General features: G+C 40.8%; 1 protein-coding gene across 24 annotated transcripts in view; it reads left to right on the top strand.

Moving 5' to 3' along the window:
- Positions 1 to 26,337, top strand: part of LOC107273178 (CUGBP Elav-like family member 1-A) — a 225,175-nt gene that overhangs the window by 2,902 nt on the left and 195,936 nt on the right. For all 24 annotated transcript variants that reach the window (XR_003061488.1, XR_003061486.1, XR_003061487.1 and 21 more), the window contains exon 2: positions 2,365 to 2,715. The gene's annotated coding sequence lies outside the window, so the exon portion shown is untranslated. The remainder of the gene's footprint in view (positions 1 to 2,364; positions 2,716 to 26,337) is intronic.

Raw genomic sequence — 26,337 nt, 5'->3', positions numbered from 1 at the left:
TTGACTCTCGAAGCGATTACTCAGTCTCCAATGTCTGAGCTGTAGCGAGGAGTAAAAATATGTGGAGAAGTTTATTCCTGAGATAACTTTTATTTCGTGGTACTTGACACTATCACAGTATAGAGCATAAAAGTTATACAGAATATACTATAGGTATACGCACTGTGACCAGTTAAAGTATTAGAGAGGTCTGCTCTGCACTCACTCAGCGGCCAAGAGTTTCTGTTCCTTGACAAACTTGGCAGGAACTCGTTTGGACGTCACAGCCAGCCGAAGAAGCTCCCGTGTGAGTTTTCAACAGTTTTTCCAACAGGTTTCTGCTGATCCGACAAGGCCATAAGGTGCGTGGGAGGACGCATGAGGAAACCTTAAAGAAAACAAAGAGGAAAGATGCTGTGGGACGCTTGTGTAAGGGTAGAGTGTGCGGTGGAGAGTGAGCGGAGGACGGAGACTTTTGCCAGTGGGCGATCAAGTCAGATTAGGTTAGAAGAGAGAGAGAGAGAGAGAGAGAGAGAGAGAGAGAGAGAGAGAGAGAGAGAGAGAGAGAAGAGAAGGAGGAAAGATAATAGTAGGACAGTGATGCAGAGAACGTGTAAGCCGCGAATGCAATTTAAAGTTGCGTTTGGAAATGTTAACTGTCGCCTCTTCAAAGTTAGCCCGAAGGGCGCCCTGGGGGGATCTTGGTACTTGCGGAATACCAATTTCCCTGAGGCGCGTTTCATTTTCGGCTCCGCGAAAAAGAATTCGGTTCTGCGTTGTATCCGGAAAAAGCTGGATGAGCTGCGAGCAGTAAGCAATGGCAAATTTCACGCGCGTTTACGCGTCCAGCTTGCCTCGGGCATACCGGAGGCAATCGGAGCAGTCGGCCGAACGCCCCACGGAGATTAATATAATTTTTAGGAGCACTCTTTTCCGCTGCCCGATGCAAATTCATAAAGCGGAATCATCCGCGCCTCTGCCGGTTCGGCACTTTTGATAATATCATTTCCGGTGCGCTCGTGAGCGCGGCCTGTAAAGTGTTAAGGCAGAATATAATTAAATTTCTACATTATTACATGGCTCGACGTTCCTCTCATTTGTTGAGTTTTAATCTGGCGAAGTAATATCTTAGGCTACATTAGGCTTTACCCTCTCCGGCACAGAAGATGAGCTCCACGCGTTCCTTACCAACTTTACTTACTTCCTCTCCTTGTTTAAGCTTTCCTTCTTTCCAGGATGTCTGGCTGCCTCGTTGCTTGGCTGCCTGCCTCTGCCTTCTGGCTAATCAATGATTCAACTCGCCAATTACCGAGGCGCCTTGAAAAACACCCTCTCCCTATTCTGAAATATTCAGAAACCGTACCCTCCCTTCAATTCTTTGCCCCGTATCTCACTGGTACGCCCTTGCCTTCAATTTGGCTGCTGCCACGCACCTTCTTGTTAGCTCCGCTTACATGCGGATTTTTGTGAAAGAAGTAAAGGAAGCGGGAGTATTAAAGAATGAGTATGAAAACGAGAAAAGGAGCTAGCAGTTGAGCATATTAAATTAATGAGTGCAGAACTGACGAATTCTAAGGGATGAATTCTTTATTTATAGCTCTCACCTAAATGCGTTATAAACTTTCATCTTTTAGGGTTAAAAAACTCCCTTACACCCACCCCCGCTCGCGCATCTACTGGAAAATTTTACTTTAGTTTCTCAAAGCTTTTTTTTTCTTCATCCTTAAAATTTCGATGTAGCTTCTGCTTTCTTTTTTCTTTTTTCTTTTTTATTTTTCTATGAAAATGACACGCGTCAACGTTCGAGGTTGAAAGGTGTCGCAAGTAAGAAGATACCGGCGAAAGGCGCGAAAGAAAGAAACATTGGCGAAGGACCGTCAACGAATAAAGAGAGGGAACTGAGTTTGAGAGGCGAAGATGAAATGAAGGCAAGAGAGAGCGAACTTGAAACCCTACAGGGTGGTCGTAGAGGTGTCAGACCTTTGTTTCTGAATTAAAAAATTCACTACTTGTTTGAACCCACGTATTATTTCTTCCCAAGAAATTCTAACACGTATGCAACCTTATGTTGTTCATGCATACACCAATGGATATAATAATTCTACTACAGTATCTCAAAAACTCTATTTTTTATCCTTCATTCATTGTCCCATAATCATCAATTTTTGTATCAATTGAGATTTTATTTATTATTCTTTTATTAAATTATTCGCATTCTACTGACGTTCGAATTAATCTTACTTATAATCGCGTTTTTTCAACTATACAAAAACCTCTACTCCCAGACGTAAAAATCTCAACATCTCCTATAAAGAACCTCAAAAACAACCTTGAACAGTATCATACAAACCCAGATTAACTGGTAGATCTGTCTTTCTGTTTCAGTGCCGTCTACCTCGTTCGCAGCGCCGCATTTCGTGTATCTTTTCACCGCTTTCTCCCTGAAACGGTCACATTATAAATCTAATACAAAGCGTAGTGCACCACCCGGTGTACGACATATACGATTCACGCAACAAAGTACAGCTATACGTCTTGTCGTCGCGGGTCTGTTCTCACTAAGAGAAAAAAAGAAAGTATTGGATAGGTTAAGGAAAAAAAAAGAAAAAAGAAATAGAAAAGAAGAGAAAATCATAGAATTCCGCGAGAAGTGCCACTGAACCATTAAACAACATCAAGACTCTCGTTGTGTTTGCCGTGATTGCAGTACTTCGTAAACGATTGAAAATCAATAAGGTAAGTAAAAGGGTGCTTTCAGATATGACGATAAATAGTTTGATTTAGATCTTATGGGGATATCATAAATAATTTGATTAGTTTTCGATTTCTCGTGATTTTTATTGCATTAGAGCCGGCTTAGTCTTTTATATAACTTTTGTCGTAATATACCCTTCCTTTCCGATCACATCCTAGTACACACTCACGGTCCATCCCTATTGTCAATTTACTGAGTTTTAGTAATAGGAGAACTTGCGAAAGTTGCTTAAATGCTGTCAAAGTTAAGGGCAGGTATTTACGGAGCAATACTCGCGGTATGGTTAACAGAGTAATTATTGCTACTCCCTTCAACATACGGGACTAATTTATTGGACGGTTTGCCGTAAGCCTCCCTGATAAAAAGCATTTTTGGATTTCGTTTGACGGATGATTTTTGTGGCTTTAATCCTTTCAGCCCTGAGCTATGCGAAGAAAATCTTTATCCGTAGTCTGCCCACTTTTTACGATAAAGCGAGCATTTATCTGAATAAGCTGAAAGTTTCAGTAAATGAAAATTTCATAAATACTTGACGAAGCACAAGCACAAGTTCTTAGGCGACGAGGAGATATTTTCTCAGAACGCATGTGTATATGAGTTCTTAGGACTGAAAGAGTTAAGTATTTTTCTTTGACCTTCTTTATCGTGGTTAATGGTTTGTATGATTACTCTTGCGAATATATATTTGGGGTGATTCGCTCGAGTTAAGCTACTAAAACAGTTGGGTGAAACAAAAGTTTTCTCGTGCATCCCTTCAGGCTAAGGGTCTAACGCGGTCATCATTGCCAAAAAAAAGCCACCCTTCCGTACCTCAACGGTTCTTACAGTACTTTTTTGCCGTCTGTTAGGTCCACGAGATTTTTTTACTCTTTATAATGGCGATCTGACATCGTGTACGATTTAAGGTAACACGTGTTTTTGGTTTAACTTTGACGTACCACTTTACAGTTACCCGCCACCCTTATGCATGTAAATGGCAGCCAGAGAAAGAGGGCACGGTCGAAAGAATAACGCGATTACGGTACGCTCCATCGAGAAATGTCTGAGGGTTGGAAAATGCTTCAGCGTAGTGGCACCGTTCCACATCCCTATCGGCGTAAAAATCGAAGAGACTTTTTTAAAATTTAACGGAACGATTTTATAGATAACATCCAAGTTATACACGCAAGATCCAGAAGGGAGAGCAGATCTTTTCGTTCATTCGCAATAGCAGAGCGTCCAACATAAATGACACTTTATTATCCGTTTTAGGAACCCGATGCTCCCCATATTAAGGCGTCACGCCTTATTTATAGAATGCCCAACTGTCTTTTATGCCGCGTAAAAGCCTGAAACTTGGCTAAATATTTCACCGTAAAGAGCGACGCAATATTGGCGAGCCAACTTGGTTTGCAACAAAATTAACATTTTTTGTTTCATGCCATCGGCATGCGTAGCCAATATCAGCTGGGAGAAGACAGGCTAGAATATGGAGGGCATGCTTGTTTTTGGGACTGAAAAAATTGGATGAACCCTTAACGAATTCATCCCATGCGTAAAAACGATACAATTTCAAGTTGCTCTATTTCATAATTCTTTATTTCTATCCTTTGCATTAAATTCCCATTAAGTCGTACGTGAAACTTGAAATTGCATATGTCTCCCTTTTATATTTTCGTACGTAAAAAGCGATCACCCCCGCAGCGGCTTGTCGATGACATTCTTAACCTTTAATCTCGGGTCTCTGGCCAAAATGCGTGGAGAACATTGCTTGACGAATTGCTTGGCTCTGCGGTTCCAGCCCGACCAAAGAGGATCTCTCTCCTATGTCTAGGTCGAGGGACTGGCCATATCCTCAGTGAACGGGATGAAGGATAGCTAATAGGGGATATAGGTTGGAGGATAAGAGCCAGAGGATATCCGGCAAAGAAAGGCCAAAGAGGATTATGACATAAGTCAGTGACAGGAACAAGAGTCTACTAATATCATTCGCCATAAACTTTTTTCACATTTAGATCACGAAAAGAAACGAATGTTTATTTCACTGCCCTCTTATTCCACGTCAATTGTCAGAGTAATCATATTATCTTACACGTACAATCGTATATATAGAATATAACAGTGAAAATTGGCGAGCACTTAGAACTCCTCGGATAAACGGTATTCTGGGATGGAGAAAGAGAAGGAAGAAAAAAAAGAGAATAATGAATTTACGAAATATTGACGATACTACAGTGATATCGATGTAGGTTATTAATGATAATTATTTCATGGACTTTGAGATTAAGTGGCTCTACGTACAGAGAAACTCTTTTGCATTCGTAATGACGTCACCGAGGCCACTCTGTATCAATTCCTTTCAAAAATGTGCAGATCGCGAGGCTTAAAGCACATTTGCATATTCATCGAAAAGTTCCCGTTCATTTTTCAATTTCCGCGCTTAAGCGAACTTCAATTTACCTCCCTTCAGAGAAGGTGCTCGTGGTAGATACTATAATACGTACCAGAATAAGAGCGACAGCTCGTACTTTTCTCATAGGTGCTTAAACAAGCTACGAGAGGGAAAGAGAGATGGATAAACTTTTAAGCCACCGTTCTCACATCACTGGTCCAAATATCTACTTTACGAAGCATCAAACTCCTAATGGGGAGAATCGCTCGCAGCTTTAATGATTACATGCATTCTGGCAAAGTCTGGACAATTTTATCCCGCATTACTGATAATAATAACGAACGTAAAGAGTGAAAAAGAAGATTGGCAGATGAAATTACGTTAATATATTATTATTAGGTACCGTTATAAGATGCTTCATATTAAACAGTCCTACCGTCCTGAATGTTCTACAGCCTACTTACTTCTCTGCGCGTAATTCATACACACGGACAAGTGCTCGAAGTGACGAAAGTTCGCATTCGAAGATCAAACCACAGAAAGCACTATCGCTAAACGTATCACACTCAATCAAAGCCTTTCGTAAAGTCTTAGTCTCAGCAGTGCCAGACATTCTCTGGAAAATTAATGAAAAAGAAGTAAACTTGTATACTTCTAGCCTGGTGAACGTGTCATGGTCGACGCCATGTCCTTTCCCGATCGTGATTGTCTTGTCACTCATCATACTATGAAACAAAAGTGTAGACAAAAAAAAACAGAAAAAAGGGCTACACGGAGACTGAAAGATATCTATCGGAAATACAGAATATCACTGCTAACACTCAATATGAAGCCGATAGAAAGATTTTTAGATGCGAATAGATCGAGCTGCCAATCGGGAGACTTTCCTTGCCTGGAACTTAAGCTTTTTGTCGCAGCGAACGCTACACGGAGAGAATTTTTCGTTAATTTTTCCTATGAAATTGACGATAAAATTTAGCGTCGAAACCAGCAACCGTGGGACATCTTTACCCATTCATTACTTATTGCTTATAACATACGATATTTTGAGTGGCTACAAATAAATGTTACAGTGCACACGATAAATATTGTTACTTGCAATTTTTACTGCGTTTCAGAATTTCAATGTTTTTTGTGGTTGACTTCGAAGGTATGTAAAAGTGCAGTGCACTCCACCGTAAAATTGAATTTAGCGCACGAGACAATTCGGCTATTTTAGATGACTTTTTAAATTCAACAAGGTAAAAGCTATACTTTTAAACTACATATTTTCAAGTTTGCAAAACTTTACCGTACACTTCAGTAAAAGCTGACGTATCGTGCTTACTTTTTAGGATGGTTTCGTGAATTGTTCTTAAACATACATATACGTAATATGTTATGAAATGCCATGATGTCCCGTCGTTACCGTGAGTTTCACGTTAATTCTTAATGAAAAATTCTCTCCGTGTAGTAGTAGTATGTGACGTCACTCTAGTCCCAACGTATGCGGGTCGTTGTTAGTGATGCTCATTCTTCATAATCCATTTTTAGTTAGCATGGATACCTGACAGTTGCATTGTTTTGCATAATTCCTTCAGCAGCTGCGATTACTGGTCCACTAGGCTGAGTCTTGAATGTTTAATATAAATTCTAAGCTCAAATACGAATAGTAAAAATGAACAATTTTCGCCCCAGCATAATATGCCATCGAGCACTACTGAAGCGCCTGATCGTACAATAGTCCTACTGTCTGCGGCAGCATGAAAAAGTATTGCCAAGCACGTCACACGTGTTTCACGGTTGGCTATAACACACGGCAGCACCATCTTACAGAAGTTCGATGATCACTGTGCTTCCCCTTTGATCTCTTATTCTATTAGCAGTCATATTTACGATATAGCAGATGAATGCACGACTCACGTTTAACCACCATGAGTTCTCATACTCTTCGAGTTTAAATCCGCTGCCGTTATCTCCCCGACGGATCCGACGAGCTCTACCGGCGGAAGGTCCACGTAGTTTTTTTGTACCTTCATCTTCCCTTGTTTTCCATGTAAACCCAGAGCTCACTCTGGGGTTAAAACTCCGTCGACGAGCTGGACTGACCTTCCTAAATGCATTCGGATCAACGTATGCGTATACGTAACCCGCGGAACCAGCCCTATTGTTCTAGTCCCTTGTCGCTCTTCGCGCTATCCCTTGATACTTGTGGGAAAAGAACAAATGTCTTCGACGAACGTTCAAAACGAAGCAATAATCCCCGGGATTTTGTTTTTCCGTTTCACGCACGTTGGATGCGCACAAACAAACACGAGGTAGAGAAAATTCGTAATCTTCGTCGAGTATTGAAATAACAAGGAAATTTTTAAAGAATCAGGAATCATAATTTTCCGATTGACAAGTACGAAATACGTTTTTTTCGTTTTGAAAGCGAACAAAATGGCAGTAAAGGAAGCTGTTTCCACGCGTTACCACAGCAACTAGCTCAAACCTGCTTATTCTCGGTTTATCGTGGCAACTCGAACATTTTAATCCGGAGTAAACTCGACCCGAGGGACTCGTCCTCGTCGTCTTCGTAGCCGCAGGACGTGCGCTGCTGTCGTACTATGCGTTCCCGTACCCGGACACGTTTGTGCCTTCGAGGGCGATCCTGGACACATAAATATATATATATATATATATATATACATGGATAGCATTACTGGATTAACGGGTAGATGTCGTGGCTATAAAAGCCTTGGATATTTTCTATATATTTTCAAGCATGTGTGCGTATGTACAGGGTGTTTCTTTTATCTCTGCCACCCGAAATAACTCGGTAATTATCGATGTAACAACAAAATGTTTCAAACAAAAGTTGTACGGTGTGGAGGGGGCCACCAAATGCGACCAATTTTTTTTATTTCGATCGAGGCGTTGACGCACAGTGAAGGTCACCTTCACTTTTTCAAATTGAATGGTACATTTTTTTTTCAACCATCTTGTGGAGCACCTCAAGCCACATAAAAAAGATTGAGGGGTCAAAGTCGTTGAAGATCATTCAAGGTCAGTATCGATGATACAAATCTAAATATCTGTATACGTGTAACGTTTTTCTCCATCTTCCCATCCTGGTCATGGAAAAATGAAATAGTGACGTCAAATTGGGAATTGAGTTCAGGTCCTAGAGAATCTGACGGGTGGGGTGAATCGAAGTGACGTTCAAGAATGAACGATTAAAGCGTTTGCTGAACTCGGCAAGCGATTCGTACGTGCTGAACGACCAGGGCTATCTTCACGCGTTAGTTTCCTGTCGACTGGCTCGGTCGGCTGGTCTTTTTCCTCGGATTTATACGCATCGCATTGTTTCCGTTCAGCGGCGTATCGATTCCTCTCCCTCGTGTATAAGCATGGCGCAAGTGTGATAAAGTCAGCACGCGTGGTAACTCTGTGTGAGTGTGATAAATTAGTCGGGCCTTCATAAACATTTCACAGCTGTTGCCGACACCCTGGGACCACCCCCTCTCCCTCGGCCGCAACACCACTCTAGCTCTCTCTCTCTCTCTCTCTCTCTCTCTCTCTCTCTCTCTCTCTCTCTCTCTCTCTCTCCTGATATTCACCTTCCGCTCTTGTACGAGAGAGCTAGGTACTCGATACTTTATAGCGTCAGAGTTCTGCGGTTTGACCAGTGCCAGTGAATTTTTCCGTTTATTTCATGGACCGAGCAACTGAATTTCTACCGGCATGAGCAACGCGCTAGTGATTTATGTATCGATAGGATAGAACATCGCGGGTGCTGCGCGTCACAGCGTATCTACAATTTCTGTCGAAAGAAAATATCGCATCCGCTTGAGGGTGATAGAAAGAGAGAGAGAGAGAGAGAGAGAGAGAGAGGGTGATGGGGGAAGGGAGAGAGAAAGAGAGAGATATTGAGTAAATATGTAAAAGTCGCTTTTACTCGATGACGCCTACTATATCTGTTTGTCAAACGTAAATCCCTCGAGGATTCATCACCTATTGTACAAATCGAATAGGTACTCATTCAAATGATTTAATTGTTATCAATCAAAATAAGGTCTCATTTAACTGTTACAATAGAGGGCTTTGATATCCTTTGAACATTTATCAGCTCCGTCCTTTTCACTGCTTCATTCAGAATCGTATCAGACCTCGATATTTGTTTACGACAAAACAGAAATCTTCTGCACTTATGTAAGCGACTTGAGGAATATAGTAAAATCGTGAATTTTCGAAAGATTTTGTTATGAATAAGGAATCCAAGAAAAATCTGATAAAGATATCGTTAGCCTGCTTGAATAAAATCTGATTATTTTACAGAAGTGAAGTAGCGAAGGGAGAAGAATAAAAAATTTTGCGAAACAAAAAAATTTTGAATAGCGTTGAACATGAGCGACTGAAATGTGGTGGGTCGAACTCCACGAAACCGAAAAAAAAATTGGTACGAATTCCACTCACATTTTTGTTATTTCAGCTAAAATATTTTCTCCCTATTTCACGAAACTCGTCTTCAATCGCAGAATGAACTTATTTTTCACTGAGTCCTTTCGGTATGGCCTTCTTCCTACGGTACTTCTTTTAAGTATGATAATATATTCTAGGAAAGTCACGTCACTCACTCATCTGCTCAATGTCTGTATAATACATTGATTGACATAATCTTCCGAAATTAATTTCGACGATGGTATTCCGCCAAACAGATTTTCTCAGACCAATATTTACAATGCGAAGACCCGCGTATGGTTCAGGGATAACCGTAATACAAACAGTGTTCTTAAACCTGTGTATTCCGGTCCAGAGACGCCACATCCTGCTGACACGAGGCATTGCCGGACATAACCAACCCTTTTCCTCTTCCTGTACATACCAAAATAATCCAGGGGAATGTAATCTACGTGATATTAAATTTAGTTTGCTCCAGCCGGATGGGTACAAACTAACCAAGCGTTAACTTAAACCTTATACATAAGCTTCATGATTATTTACCCCGTGCGTACGACCAAATGCTTATTGAGAGTATCGCAAGGGTAGAATTGTTTCTTATGGTCAAATTATGATTTGTTAGTGTCAAAAATATTTCACTGTGATAATTAACTCCCTGTATGTAATCTACACGGAGAGGATTTTTCATTAAAAATTATCGGGAAACTCACGGTAACCACGGGACATCATGGCATTTCATAACGTATTACCTATATATTTAAGAAAAATTCACGAAACCATATCCTAAAAAGTAAGGTAAAATTTTTGAAACTTAAAAATATTTAGTGTAAAAGTATAGCTTTTTCTACTTTTCATACCTTTGAAGTCAACGACAGAAATCATTGTAACATTGTGAAACGCAGTAAAAATTGCAAGTAAAAATATTTACCGTGTGCACAGTACAATTTATTTGTAGCAACTCAAAGTATCGTATGTTGTAAGCAATAAGTAATGAAATGGTAACGATGTCCCACGATTACTGGTTTCTACGACAAATTTTCTCGTGAATTTTATAGGAAGAATTAACGAAAAATTGTATCCGTGTAGATTATAATTTTTAAAATTAACACAAATCGAGTTTCTTCAGAATATTGGTAGCTTCAAAACTTTGTATATCCACGAAGCAAAAATCTTATTTATTATACTTTTCTAGCTTATATTGATTTTCTATGATTTTTCTGTTCTTACTTATTATTAGAGAATTTCCTTAAGAACCGCGCAGACGTACATATTTATGCAGACGGTGGGTAGATGCCGGAGGAAGCTTTAATACATTCTTTGAGTATTTTTTGTTTTTCAATTGTACATTTCAACATTGTTAAATTTCCTTTTTACATAGTCTAGAATATTTCGAATTCGCAGCATATTTCCATCGTGTCTATCAGAAAGCACAGAGCAAATTGAATCACATCGGAGATCGAACTTGAAGCTCGACCTGACTCGCTGCAGAATTTGCTGGATGCGTACACGTTGCAAGAAAAGTGTAAAAAGTTAAAGAATGCTGACTGTTCTATTTTTATTTCCATTTCTATTTCCTTTCATCTTGTCAAAAGACTTTCCTATGGATATGACCAAAAATATATTTCATTATTGATTACAGAATAATGTTTAATATCGGATGACTCAACTATTATACTTTGCAACATAAAATATAAAACCAAGTCATATGCGGTAGCTCTGGACGATTACGTCTAAGGATGTTCCTATTGATAATTCCTACTAGCGAAGTAGTAGATGTATATTACAAAGTCATCGGAGCAGGCAAGAGTACGCACTTCCTATAATAGGGATTCGCTATTTCCTTGTACCTGGTTTTCTTCTGCCTCCACACCCCTAACCCCTATTTTCGTCTGGGGTTCTCAAGCGATGCTCGTGTCAAAGTTGCCACCATCGTCGAAGAGAAGCTCTTTCAAGAATTTACGGGAAAGTTCTTAAGCACGAGCAAGAGACAGGTATACAAAGAGAAAGCAAGCTGGTGGCGTCAAGAAAAGTTGCGGATGCTTTTAGAAGATTAATTTGTGCTCGGGTTTCATTTGAGTCATTTGAGGACGAGACAAAAATATACACGCTAGCTCCTTTTTTTTGTGCTGTAAGAATATCGAGAAATAATTAAGAGACAGATCAAAATGACATTTCAAATTTAGAAAAGCTATATAGTATATACACATATTTACATACCAAAAGTACACATAAATTATTGGTCATGTAGGGAGGCAACTCGTTCGCAATGTATCAGGTCATCCAATATTAACCCTTAACCTCGAATTAACAAATTTCTTTTGAAAGCGCACTAGATGAAGTACATAAGACGTACACAGGCTGTTGGGTAGATATAAGCATCCAGTATACATATATGGTACCATTGAGCCACGCCTTTTTACGTCAAATTTAAATTATCACAACCCCCTAGTCACAGGCCCGATGGTTTAGAGGGAACTGCCGGACGATCTAAGTAACAAGGTTCTACGCAATGGTTGTCGTTAGGTAAATTTGGATTTGCGTCTAGCCGTCAGGCCTCGAATTTGGTTTCCTGCATTCTCAAGACATGGTCCCTGCTTTGGATCATTGTTCTCATAAGGAACCTGACTTACGTACTTATCATCACCGTCCGGAAATGGTACCTTGGTGACCGATAATGGCAACGCTTCAGAGCCCTGCGAGTATACTAAAGTGACCAGAGTTATGCTGACCCCGCAGACGGTTACGTACCCGAAACTGCCCACTTACGAAGGATCGTCTTAACGGCTCTTGGATTCTCTCATGGGACGGCATATTCTGAACTTTGACCTCCTAACACTTCCTTGTCTATTTGCCCAAAACTTGGCCATAACGTAGACGCCTAAGTGATGGGTAAGCTTGTGTTTGAAAACGCCAACTTCTTCCATCTGAAAAACCCGATGAGATCGACGAGCTACTTTACCGACTGTACTAGAAACGCGAAGTATTAAAGTGAGGAATCTATGTACAAAGCTCTTAAATAAACTTTGCTCGATACTCGATAACGCTTTCTCGTATTGGCACTAAGGGATCAATGGAAATAAAGAACAGTGCTTAAAATCACTTCGTAATACCTTTAACTGTTCGGGCGTTTCCACAAGGCAGGCAGTTTTCAAGGTTAAAGGGCAAAACCCCGTTGCTGTTGACTCAGCATTTAGCGCGAATTTCAAGCTCGAATAATATTATTCAAGTTAATTGGACTCATAAGGGGTTGTGTATTGATATGAAAAGATAAAGGAGACATATTGAGAAAGTCCATATAGCCGTAAAAGGGTTCTGTACTCTTAGCAAAATCAAGAGTCATAGAACAATGTCAAGGACGAATTAGGTTTTATTTGTGCACAGTTCGTGAACATTATCTATAAAATTTGATTATCCAATATTTGGTGATTTTATAATTAATCGTAGTACCCAATACTGAATTTATCGATGTTACAAATACTCGAAAATGTAAATCAAGGGTCTAATTAGATTAATAATGAATGACGGAACATTTTTAATTGATATATTTTTAGGTTATTTTTTTAATCCAGTGCATTTTAAATGCCTTGCATTTCAATGCATCAACAATGCAAAAGTGCGATATACAGTATACAGTAACGTCTAAGTTCCGAGAATCGATCGCACTTAAGTTTTCATTGAATATCACGTAACCTACCAAGCATCAAACTTCCAACTGGCAGTTCTGCCAACTTGAAACTACTCCCTTTTCCACGTCCACGATTGCCACCACCGAGACCCTATTAATATCGACATACAAGTCTGCGTAGTCTCGACTAAAACCGGAACATGGTACAAGATCCCAATATCCGTAAGCGTTACGAATTTAGTGACAGTTAATTAATAATCCTGGAGTCTCAGTTAGGCCACGCTAATGACCATATTAATTCCATTAACAGCCCTCTATCCCAATTCTATACTAGTAAACCCTTTCGACCCTGCTACAGTAAGGAACTGAGTACCAAGTAACCGAAACAACCATCCCTCACATGTTGTACGAATTTAATCTCTTTCCCTCTGTGCATATACATATGGGAATAGATATACGTATGTATATAGCGACCAAAATTCACGATGGCGACTACGTGATATTTTTCATGATAAAAATCACCTTTGCCGCGGTTGTCAGTGGGGATATGATAAAAGTAAAAGACAGAGAAAGAAATACGACGACTACACGAAGAAGACGAAGAGCGAAGAAAGATACGTGCCAACTGTACGTGGTGCTTTGCATCATTCTGGGAGTCTGGATATTCGGCCGGAATGCCGAAGAGTCGTCTTATCATTCACCAAGCCACGTGTCTTAAGACTCACGTACCCGAGGCGCACGTAACGTATGCGATTACGTTACGATGACGAGTACATACCAGTGCAGTAGCGGCCGTAGCAGAACTGCACTGGCATGTACCTATGGACCTATGTGAGAAGGTACGGCGACTGCGGCGTGGAAGGATGCTGAGAAGATGAGTGATGTGACCCGGTTTATAGTCCATCCAGTAGCTGGCAAAATCCGTGGACGGAAATAGTCGTCAGCGTTGCGACGCTCGGTGAAAATCATAAAGAGGCCTTGAGGGTTTGACTCGAGGCTTCTCGGTGTCACACGAAGTTGTTTACTGTTTCTTCCTTTCTTACTTTATTTATTGCTCTATGTTCCCAACGAGGGATATGTGCCAGTAACTGGTCCTATATAGTCAGGATTGGAAGTTCACGCTAGATGGTGGATCTCACGAGACGGAGCTTACGTGTAATTTAGTATGAGGACCTATAGAGTTTATCCACCGAATGTGAACAGTTTTGGGCGAAATTCGTATAAGTTCTTTACTGCTAATTCTAAAGTGGGTTAGACATCCTGAGAATTTTTAAAGGAACATCAAGTGGTTATGAAAACTTGAATACTTGTTTAATAAAATTCCCGTGGATTTTATATATATGTATTTTTCTTACGTTGCTTATATATGAAAACTTCGTTAAGAATTTTATGATGTAGGTAGTGCTTTGTTATACCGATGGTCTACGATTTTCATGAATTTAAATAATTTCACCTTTACGTGAAAGGAGTTACCGGAAATTTCACCTGGCGCGAAAATGAAGCCTTGGCGACTTCTATGAAAAGTTCCTGCCGCGCGATTCGATAAAGCGGGTTGCGCCCTGGATAGTAAATCCATCTGCGAAGTTCGAGGCGTGCCACGCCATTTCAATACTATTCGCCAGGCGCGAGCACAATAACAAGTGTACTTTCGAGCGTGTCGAGCAAGAAAGTCTCTTCTCTTATACTCAATCTTGGCAACTTTTCGTGCGAGAGAGAGAGAGAGAGAGAGAGAGAGAGAGAGAGAGAGAGAGAGAGAGACGTCTAAACTGTGCGGATATCGCGGGGTTATAAAAGTTCCAGGAGAAGAGGGTAAAGAGGGTATGAAAGTCGTGAGTGCAAAGTTATCAGAAATCGTTACAGAGTTGGTCGCGCGCGATGCGTAAATAAGAAATATATAAAAAAAAAAAAGAAAAATTTTCAAACTTTCTCTTCACTCGATATAATTGAGCGAAAGTAACTTTTAAATGGCAGGGAGATAGCTGATATATTTTTATCGGCCAAATAATTACTCGATAGAGTACTGATGAAAGGTTATACAGATTTAGGCGAATCATCGTATTTTCGTTGATAAAGCAACGTCAGGATTATTTAACGATTTTTCTAACGGCTTTGAAGATATAAATGCGGTAAACAAAGTCCACCCGGGATACATTTACATATTTGTATTAACAAAATGGATAGTCTGAAATGCGATTTGCATGTTGAGCGTTTTATCCTTTTTGAACGGAATTTTAAACCCATCACCCTCCGCACACCGCTACTACTACCTCTTTTTAACCTTCTCAACATAGCCAAATATATAGCTGTGTCCACATATACGAACACGCCCTCGTATCACGTTCCATGATTGTTCACCGGGTGTTCGTGATCCATGCACCTACATTATAATATCATTGCGACAACGGGGAGTAATATTAGCTATCATCGATCAAATCACATGCGTGATAGAAGACGCAACGTCGCCGTTGGACTGTTTCGGATTTCGTAGTGCCAGCTTTAACGTTTCATGTCGCTTCGGGACGAATGAATGAGAATCCATTATTCTCATAAATTATTCATATCGTCCCGAGCTGTTGGTTTCTAAGACGTCTCGAGTATCGCGATTGGTTAATTCGCGACGTAGGACGTCGCGACGTTCCCATGAGGCAATAACGTACTCCGATCGTTAACTGAAACACATTGCGCCTTACGTATTGTCCAATTTTCAGTATTGCAAAAAGCAGACTCGTTGGTAAGATTTCTCATGGTGAGCAAAACTCTCTACAGTGTATTCACAAAAATAATACACTACAACGTAATATAAACTGGAGTTCACGTGCATTACTAACGTACCCGTACGCCACGTTGCATTACTGTTATAATGAGGGCCAGTAGAGGAACTAAACCCGCGCGCAGGTCGAGAGCTCGACCGTACATATTTCACTGCTTCGTAGACTATTCCAGAGAAGAGCTAGTGAAAAATATTCGAGTTTCGCCATAGAATTAAGCTGTCATTTTTCACGTAGATTTCCACGTTTTAACATCGCTTTGTGCAAAGAGCCTGAAACGTTTCTGAACGTCGGGAGCGTCTCGTATACTGGGCTTTAATGGCATCCTTTTACACTTTCTCTCTCTCTCTCTCTCTCTCTCTCTCTCTCTCTCTCTCTCTCTCTCTCTCTCTCTCTCACTCTTTTTCTTTTTTTTATATATCATTTTCTCTGCCGGTAACCCAGAATTAGCATCTTTAACGACTGCTTTGTGGCTATCAAGATTGGATAAATGCTGTCTTCACCTATTTTCAACCTTTGCACCCATAATCTATAACTATTCGTTATGCACCAATGTATGTAGACGTATATAAAGTCATATAATTTTCAAAGCATTTAATTATTATCGAGGTTACGTGCCGTTATATCATTTTACATGGCGTGAAAAGCATGTGTACGTAGGCAATCAAAATTCGATAGAGACACACGGTACGTGAATTTCGTTCTTCATATTATATGAAAGCTAATAATGCTCGCACCTATGATATTTAGTGAGGATTTAAAAAAAAAAGACCTCAAACCGCATACGCGTTAACGTGACCTGGTACGAAAAAAATGCAAGTGACTTCACGTAAAATCGATATATCGACGATCGATAAAACCAACCGCAAAAAGGCTCGCTGCCGCGCGTCATTAAATATCTATCAGGTAGCCTTGGGTAAAACCCAGTAAAACTACCAAATAAAAGAGCTTTACGATAAATTTTAGCCAGGCCCATCCGAATCAATATATCGCACCAGCTGCTCCCGACGCAGCGTGCATAATTTGGATTAACGAAACTGCTCGCCATCCTTCAGCGACCGCGCAAATTTCCGTAACGTTATAGTATAGCTGTGTAGCAGATACCTATATGCTAAATATACAGTGTAACACTAGCCTATCTATCCTCTATTTGCGTGCTTTATGTATCTCCTCCCTCCATCGAACTTTTAACGTCCATAGTCACCCTCAATGTATATAATACACCCTGTAGATAGATCCATCACGTATTCCCAATGCGCTATCACATTGATCTGTTTTTCGTTTCAGCCAATTGTAAATCGATCCATCAACAATACACTTACGTATTACAATTTACATTATTGAAATTTACTCATCACACAATGAAGACTTATTACTAAATTGACGTGAAAATAATAGACTTCAACCAAAATTTTTACCAAGTTCGAATAATAGTACTTTCCAGTGTATATTTCGATAGTCATTATATCACAAGAACGCGCAGTGAAAAAAATTTGAAGAATATATGTATAATCAGCAAAATATTTCTTATCCGTTGCCTATTGAAAGTTTACATTGGTTTAATGTTAACCTGGAGAAGTTGTCGAACGGCACAAATTTTTCAGCGAAAATATTATATATTATTTTTCATAGTATCGCGTGCGCCTCCTGTTTTCAAGTGTTTGGGTTTAGGTAAGTTACCACTGGTTTGGATGGTTGTGAGTGGAGAGGAAAAATCCGGAAACGTAACGCACTCCGATATTGGCAATATTGTTCTTGGCTTCGCCACCGACTTCGTACACACGTATGCAGGCTCTGGCGCAATAATGCTCGTACGAAAAAAAAAAAGAGAAGAAAACGGATGTCTCCAATAGAAGTCGAAAAAAATAGCGGTCACGAACAATATTAAAAGAAAGACATTTCTAGGTTAGCTTTCGCGTATATACGGATCGTGCAAATTACTTATAGGTACGGAGAGAATTTTTCATTAAAAATTACCATTAAACTCACGGTAATCACGGGACATCATGGTATTTTATAACATATTACCTATACATATATTTAATAGCAACTCACGAAAATATATTAAAAAGTAAGCATGACACGTCAGCTTTTACTGAAGTGTACGGTAAAAATTTCGAAACTTAATAATACGTAGTGTAAAACTGTAGCTTTCACCTTGTTGCTGTTTACCTTTTTAATTTTTTTTTTAAGTTGGCCTAATAAATTCTTGTTTAATTTATATTTATTTGATTGAATTATTCTTTCATATACGTGCGGAGAATTAGAAAGAAGTATTCGAAAAGTATAATTTAGGTGAACAGGTTGAATGCCACGGGGGTCACCGGCGATCCTCAGTAAGATAAATGCGCCATACACACTTTAACTTGCAGGATGTAAATAGTATTTCACTATAATATGTAACACATAATAAGAAGTCATGTTGGTCATACTGACACGCTATGTAAAACAAGCGTGGCATTCAACTTGTTAATAAATGTAGATTTATTGAACAGTCCGAATATGATTCTAGTGTAGAGATCGAATAGATGAGCTAACTTCCGTCAATGCACTGCTTCTAAATAGCACTATACGTTGTGACGTGGTTTTTGATATGGTTAAGGGTAGGAAAGGAACCCCCTGAGCCGAGTAAGAACGTGGTGCCCAACTGGCATACGGATGCATGGCCGAAGGTGACGTAGGTCAGTCCTCGGATTTTCGCTATCTTTGTCAAGTTAAGAAAATACGTTACAACGTTTCGCAATGGTGTGAAAATATCAATTAGTTTTTGGTTGTATCAGTCAGATTTCTTTTTAGTGAAAAAAAGAAAAAAAAATTTTACATTGAGCGAGGTAAATTTTACCCTGTAACGCAGTGAAAATTGCGAATAACAATATTTACCGTGGGCACTGTAATATTTACTTTCAGCCAATAAAAATATCGCGTGTTACAAGCAATAAGTATTGAAATGGTAACGATATCCCACGATTACTGCTTTCTACGGTAAATTTTATCGTGAATTACATAGGAAAAAATAACGAAAAATTCTTTCTGTATAGGACCACTTTCACAGATACCGGAAATACGCGCTGATATACTAAAACCACTTACAATTAGGAAAGTCGAAAGGGAAACACATTTAAAGCAATTGCCAGACCGAGCACAAAGTAATTCGAAACCGCTGATACAATATTTAATTTGAGTCTTAACGTTCCAACGGCAGTTGGTACCCCCGCCCATGTACAGAACGACTGCTCGCGCGCTGTAGTTTCAATGAATCGAGTATACGCGTATATCTCTTGTTACGTGTACCAGTCCATGGTACTATACCTATAGTAACTAAAATTTGCATAGTACACGAAAATATGACAGGTTTGAGTTTCCCTGAATTAAGTTAATATCAATTGGTGGACCTCTTTTTTTAACTATAAAAAAATTACATATTTACTCAATAAGTAAATTCCGATTTAACAATCTGTTACAAATCCTACGACTTTAATTGAGTTTGCGCATAAACAAAGGAGAAACCACTATATCTTTCAGTTTGGGGGAAGCTGTGTCAATTTTTATTATCACAGTCTATTTAGATACGTCTGGGTCGCGGAAGGTGCCAAAATCGATAATAACCAACAGGGAAGATAAAGCTGACGATCTTCATTCGATCCTTGATGGAAACGGAAATATCTAATCGATTGACACAAGTTGCCAATCTGACAGACAGTTTCAAACGATATCGCAAACACATTTCGTTTGCATGGTTAATGCTAAAGCAACAAACCACAGTATAACGTAGCTTGTACCGGCTCCTTTGAACTATCAGCCTGTGGCTTGGTACTTATCAAATCAAACATAACGAGGGGATAGACAGTCGGGAAAGATTTAAAGAGGGTCCCGAAATATATTTTCTACGAGTCAATTAGGAAATAGGGGATGGGGTCGGATATTTGGGACGAAGTCTTGATCGTTTGCACAGGACGAATCAGAAGGAGGTATTACGGTACGGCCCTTTGCGAATAGCCACTAGCAACATAGTACCAACCCCTGGTGATAGGTAGGTACGTCGAAATCAACCCCTACAGCAAAGTGCCACCCTTGCATTAATTATGCAATGATACGTATATATGGGCGTTAGTGGCTAGTGCGTAGACAAACAGAGAAACTCGAGGAGTTTGAGACTAGTTTCATGTTCACGTGGTAAAGGGGGATGGAGTTCGTCTCGGATATACGTCATCATAGTATACTATAGACTATATAATAAACTATACATTATGTCCTAGACTAAGCTGCTTATATCATTTACTCCCTGATCTTACCCTTTCCCATTACCCTGGGTGGTTATCCCAGTACCCACTCAGACACAAGCCTAAATGCTGAATGCCTAATGAAGTCACAATGTTGTAAGAGGATTATTACTTGCCACCGTATATGTGTATATATATATGTATATATAGATAGCTTTTATATATACGTTTACATTATCACGTATATGGATGTGGATGCCGAGTGAAGTTTCAGATTAAATCTATTGCTAGATGCTGTGCTAATGATAACGTAAGCGTTAAATCTTCTCCGATCTCATCTGGCCAGCTTCTCTGGTGTAGCATCTACTGAGAGCATTATGCGTGATAACGTAACGTAACATTAAGGCTCGTTACCAATTTCAAATCCGTCGGACCGTTTCCTCTTGTGGTTAAGTTGATTTTGCTGGCTACTGTATGTTAGGTAGGATAGGGACTGTACTCTGTTACATGGTTAAATGCAGGATGGTTCGATTTGCTATCTGAACGTAGCTGAGGATACGTGAAGTTATAGGTCAAATGCAGAGGACCGGTCAATGCTTATATATGTAGTATATGCCATATATAGATTTACTATAAAGGAAGCAGGTCTATCTATTTTTGCTTTGTGCGATTATTAGTTTTATCCTTTTCCTGGCTACTGATCTCTTCCTCCTGGGAAAGAGGTTCAAGGTACAAGAAGCTCGTGTCCGAGAACGAGGATTGCGGTCGGCCGATTCCGGTCTTGATAAACAGCCGATCCTTTGCTCCGCGAGGGCCATTATTGGAAAAATTAAGAGGGCTATCCATTCTGAAAGAACAAACCCACCCTGGACGGCCTCCACTATTGCCGAGGGAATGCAATGACTATCAGAAGGGTAGTGAGGCAGGGTTGCCACTTGCAACGGCACTTTTCTCCTTGGAAATGACCGACTCGACTACGACATGGCTCCGATTAGAAGTTATTTTCAAGGGAGCATAAAGTCAATTAATAAGGTCAGTAGATGTACGACACACAAATATGAAGGAGTAGGTCCTAATTATAAATGTCAAGAAAGAGATTATACGTAATCCGGATACCAAATACTCTAAACAATAAGAGAGTAGTGCCTATGAGTTTAGGTGGTCAGGGGTTTTATTGTGAGACAATTATTTCGGTCACGTGCCTAGATTAATCCCTTAGCACGCGTTATACGTAATTTACAACCCTTAGCCAGTTGTGCCTGGAGGTGCGTATAGGTACGTGAACACAGGGGCAAAAGGGTGAATTTCGTATTTATGGGGAGGAGAGCACGTATCCTATATATATATACATATATACAAGGGTTATGAAACAGCAGCGAGGGCAAAGATTCAGAAGTTAAGGGTGGGACTTGAAAAATTAAAAAATCAACCCCTAGTCCTGTTTCACTTCGCACTCTAGTAACTGTCTCTTGAAAGTTTAGGTGTCGAGAGTTTCGAGGTAAATCTTCGGTGGGTTCGTCACGTGCACCCCAGCCAGAGATAATCTCAAGATTTCACCTTGCGGAATACAGATGAATCTATCATGCTTTCACTTAGCCCTGCCTTATACACTGACTCTACACGGAATCTCGCGTTGCGCGACGCGACCCTCTCAATTCGAAGCACTGCTCTTTCCTCGTGCCATTACAGTGCCCATGCCCAGGCACCGGCATCGTAGCCCTCAGCAATGTACCTACCAGAAGGGACCCTCTTCCAGTTCCTGAGTTATCCCTGCTCTGGTAACCCGACCCACCCTCCTTCGGTACAGCACAGCTCGACCTTCTTCAGAGCTCTTCCCGAAGTTCCCAACCTTCTCCACCTCATTTACATCCCTTTGCCCCTTTCAGCCCTTCTCCCAGAACTGATAACCCACACGTCCCTCTCTCGCTCCTCCTCCATCGCCTTCTAACATCCTTCTTCGTTGCTCTCGATGCTTCGTCTTCCTGTCCCCCGTTCCCGCCGCAGTGCCCGTGGCCATCACGCATTATGGAGTACGCTATTGAGGGAGCCCCGTCAAAGGTCTACTATCCGGCGCCTCGCAGGCCCTTTATTAAATTTCTAATAACGGAAATAATTGTTATTGAGATTGAGGCGAGGGGTGGCTGTTTGGTTGGTACTGGGCGGGGGAATAGGAAATGGCTGAGAGCTTGATAATTCTATTTAATGCCTAGGTGTGTACGTCTTCCATGCACTGGGCTCTTACGGAGTGGTGGAAGTTTAAAGAACGTATACCTATCCATGTGTACAGTAGAGAGGGATCATGGAAGCCTTCTTTGAACCCTTAGTCCCTTTCGCCCTTCGTACCCTTAGAGAAAACGAGAATCGAATTCGATAATTAGTTTCCATGGAGTCTCTCTGCCCCTTAGCGATAGCCGACCCTCCCACTTCCGGCTATAAATCCCACATTTAGTAGAGGTCTCACCTTTTAAGCGGCCCTCATTTTATGCTCGGAGCGATAAATCTTGAACGAACGTTTGTTCACAGAGAGCCGAATGGAGTGGCTCCGGTTCATGCAAGATTCACCCGTTGAATTATTCTTAGAGGATCGCCATTGATTCGACATCTGGGAAGACCACGATCAATCCTCGCAGGTGGTCCGAACGTTGGGTATATAACCCCTGGCTATTCCCTAACCAGCCTTAACCTACTCTCTCAAATTCATCGAATTCTTTAGTAAAACGTAGCGAAAATGCCAAATGTCTCATGGACAGTAGCGCGCCGTGCCAAAGTGTCCGTTCAAAATTCCGTGAACCCAATGTAAACCGTGGCGCGAGACGAATTTTCGCCATTCAGGCTACGGCGATTTCATTGGCATTGCAGATGGCAAATCGCGAGTAACATACAGCGAAGTGCGAGATCACAGTAAACACAGGTTGCGGCGTGCCATTAGCCGGTTAGAGAGGGATTCCGTGTTGCTCCATTCTAATCAACCAGTCGCGGCCGCTGCGGCGTCGGCGTCGGCGTTATAGCGTCGGCTTCGGCGGCCTTGCGTAAATCAATCGCACTCACTGAAATCTCTCTGGTTGCCCCACGGCGCTGTTTTACCTAGAGAGGATTAGTTAATGGTCCATTTGCTGTATTATCAGATAAACTTACACTGTATCCGATCTGTCCGAGAGACAACGTAAATAATAGAATCCAAAGGAAAACAATTTAAGATCAAATCATCCTTCTTGACGATTCTATAATATCATGTATAAAATTAAGTACTTTTCCAAAAAACACAAAAAAAAAAAACAAATTGGTTAATTCATAACCAATATAATTTTCTGCCGCAACGCAAGTACAAGACGTCTAATAAGTTGTAATTGGCGAGAAAAAAAATACTCGACTCTCTCCTAATTCGAATTCTGACAGCTTCAAAGTTCGAGAGCACGTCGAACGTTCCTGAAAGACCACCGACATTAAAAGCAATCCCTACCGAATGCCAAAGATCTCGCAAGCTTTCTTATACTTGTTTGTATATAGGTATACGCATGTACCGACTGCGACTTAAGTATTCCGCACGCAGCACGAGCGCCATTCTTCGGAAACGGGTGAGATTTAAATGGCGAGCAGCAATCGCGAGTGAGCTTGGCCAATGGGCGTTCCCTTTAATTAAATGTAGATTGTGTGGGGAATGTGATTAGTACTCACGATCTTCGAGATACAGCGAGGGTTCGTGTACACCGGAACCGAGGGGTTGGTAAAGGCATTCAACGAATGAAAAGCTCGCAGAGGTAGGCACTTGTCGAGGCAAAGGAAAGACGGACAAATAAAAAAAAAAATGTCTACAAAAAAATCACCCAGAGGATCCATCGATCGTCGACGCTATCCGAGTTTCGTGTCAAATATATTTTGCACCTCTGGGAATCTTCACGGATTATATTAAAATCGTCAGAGTCGCACAATACTGGCAACCATTCGTCTATAGGACGGAACGATAACGGCAGAGAATGTGACGGCGATAGAAAGCGCGAGGTGAAATTGCGGAAACGGCCAGCGCCGCCTGGGATGGATGGTGGCTTTTGCTAAAAATGGGGTTGCTATTGCGACGCGAACAGAAAGCGACTGGGGCTTTTCAAGGGGAGTCTCATTATTCGAGAGCGGCGGCATTTAATAAATTATCGTGCGAGCCGGTCTATGCCGAAACTGACATTTTAACGGAAACAAAGGTGAAATAAATGCCGGCAAGTTACGGATGAGCATTGGGATAGATATGTGTAGAGAGAGGCTGCGACTCTGGTTCCGCTTACCCTAGGGATATAATACTGATATATCTCTATGTATATATCTATATGTATACGTATTATAGAGGACTCATCCAACCACGTTTGTTATTGTCGGGAAATTGGAAAGTTTTCCGAGATATCGGTCCGTGCGACGAAGAAGCTTTTCCAGCTCTCCAGAAATCGTGGATTTCGTAAAATATAATATCATGGCCGCCGATATTCCTTTTCAAAAGCGTTCCTGGATATTTATGGTCCTTGCGAGTTACGCTCAGTTTTCTCATGGTACCACATCTATGAAAGAATGACATATCTTTTTGTGCATATTTTTATATAAGATGATTGAGGCTGTCCCGCATGATTTTCACCGGCGTACAGAACACATAGAGCCACGTCAATTCAATCTTTAGCATTTTTGGGTCGACGTATGTTATCAACATTTTTTTTCGAGGGGGGGTTAGTTTTGTCGCCGATTGAATTTCTGGTCAGTATAGCAAGGGCTGCGTGGTTTACCGTAGGGATGTAGTATAAAGGGAATGGAGTTGCCAGTATGAGCTATCCATCTCTCGATCTATCAAAGCTGTCTATTGTCGGCAAAGTGACAGCGTCGCGACGCTGCCTAGCAAGGCGTGCCTGCAACCCGGAAATTGAATACTGCCCGCAGCGGATGACCACGTTTGCATTGCCCGAGCTTCGCGAGCTAACAAACGAAACTTTCCGCAGACTTTGGTAGAGTAAAATACGAGGATAGAAGAGCCGCGGGTTAAAAACAAAACAACGTAAGCGTCTAAAGGCCAGTTGCCACGGTAAAGAATCAGCAGCGCTTTAAAACTTTTGGTTAAAGAAGGGGAGTCAAGAGTATAGAAACCAAGATTCGCGCCTGGAGAGGATTTCACGTTTCATACTTTATTTTTTTCAATGACTTCCTCATTGCCCAACAATCAACTCCAGAAACGTATAATCGGATCACCGTTCGATAAACTTTGACCTACCAGTAGTAATTTCTCGAAAGTTACCAGATCCAAAACCCAATAAAGATTCACCAAATAAAAAATTTCAAGAATATTTTATATCTTTTTATTGTAATATGAAGTATATTTTTCTTCAGAAAGAAAACCTATGTATGCTTTTCAATCAGGTCAATCAGTAGTTATTTAATTAGCCGTTTATACTTTCTTATTATTAAATGTTTTCATTATTTGGTTTAATCGCGAGAAAAAAAAACCGATGATCAAAGTCATAACTCAATCCAAAGTCCTACGGTCAATTTGAAAGAAAGTTAAACCCAGACTGAAAGTGGTAACCAACTGCGCGACGTTCAGTTTTATCGTCATGTTACGGTTCTCGCCTTAGGTCGAGTCTCCAGCCGGAGTTTTGGTTACTACGTAAATGCCACGGAGCGGATAAGTTGTCTTCCCCGCTGGTTATCATTCCAACCAGGCAGCCAGCAGAGACTTAGCCCCTGACTTAGCGCCATGCCAGCCAAGAGCATCCCGGCCTTGTGCTCGTTCTCCAGCAATTCTCTCCAGCAGTTCTACGGGTGGTGAACCAACTCATGGATACGAGGCAAGTGTGAGAGGATTAAGGTGGATTTCAAGCGCTAGTAGGTGACTGGGTGACGATACTGGAGCCCCTAACTTAATTTCTGGGAAAACCTCGTTTGTGAGAACAGCACAGCATTTTAATGTAACCCAGGATAGTTGTGATATTACCCACCGATCCTCTTCTTGTATAGCGGTCGACCTAAGAATTCTTGGGCTAATCTCGGTTCTTGGAGAAGATCCGAGACGCCCGACTGGTTACCTCAAACCAACTATGATAATTCGATCATAAATTATCTAATTCTAACCTTCACCCTTTTCACCTTGCATCTTCCTTCATGGCTGTCTCCATCTTTTCTCGTAAGATAACAAGTCTCGGTTAATTGTTTCGAACTTGGCGCCACGCTCC

This window comes from Cephus cinctus, unplaced genomic scaffold, assembly GCF_000341935.2.
Source record: "Cephus cinctus unplaced genomic scaffold, Ccin1 Ccin1_scaffold1474, whole genome shotgun sequence".
Lineage (NCBI taxonomy): Eukaryota > Metazoa > Arthropoda > Insecta > Hymenoptera > Cephidae > Cephus > Cephus cinctus.
Note: the sequence above shows the minus strand (reverse complement) of the source record. Positions and strands in the feature narration are given on the sequence as shown.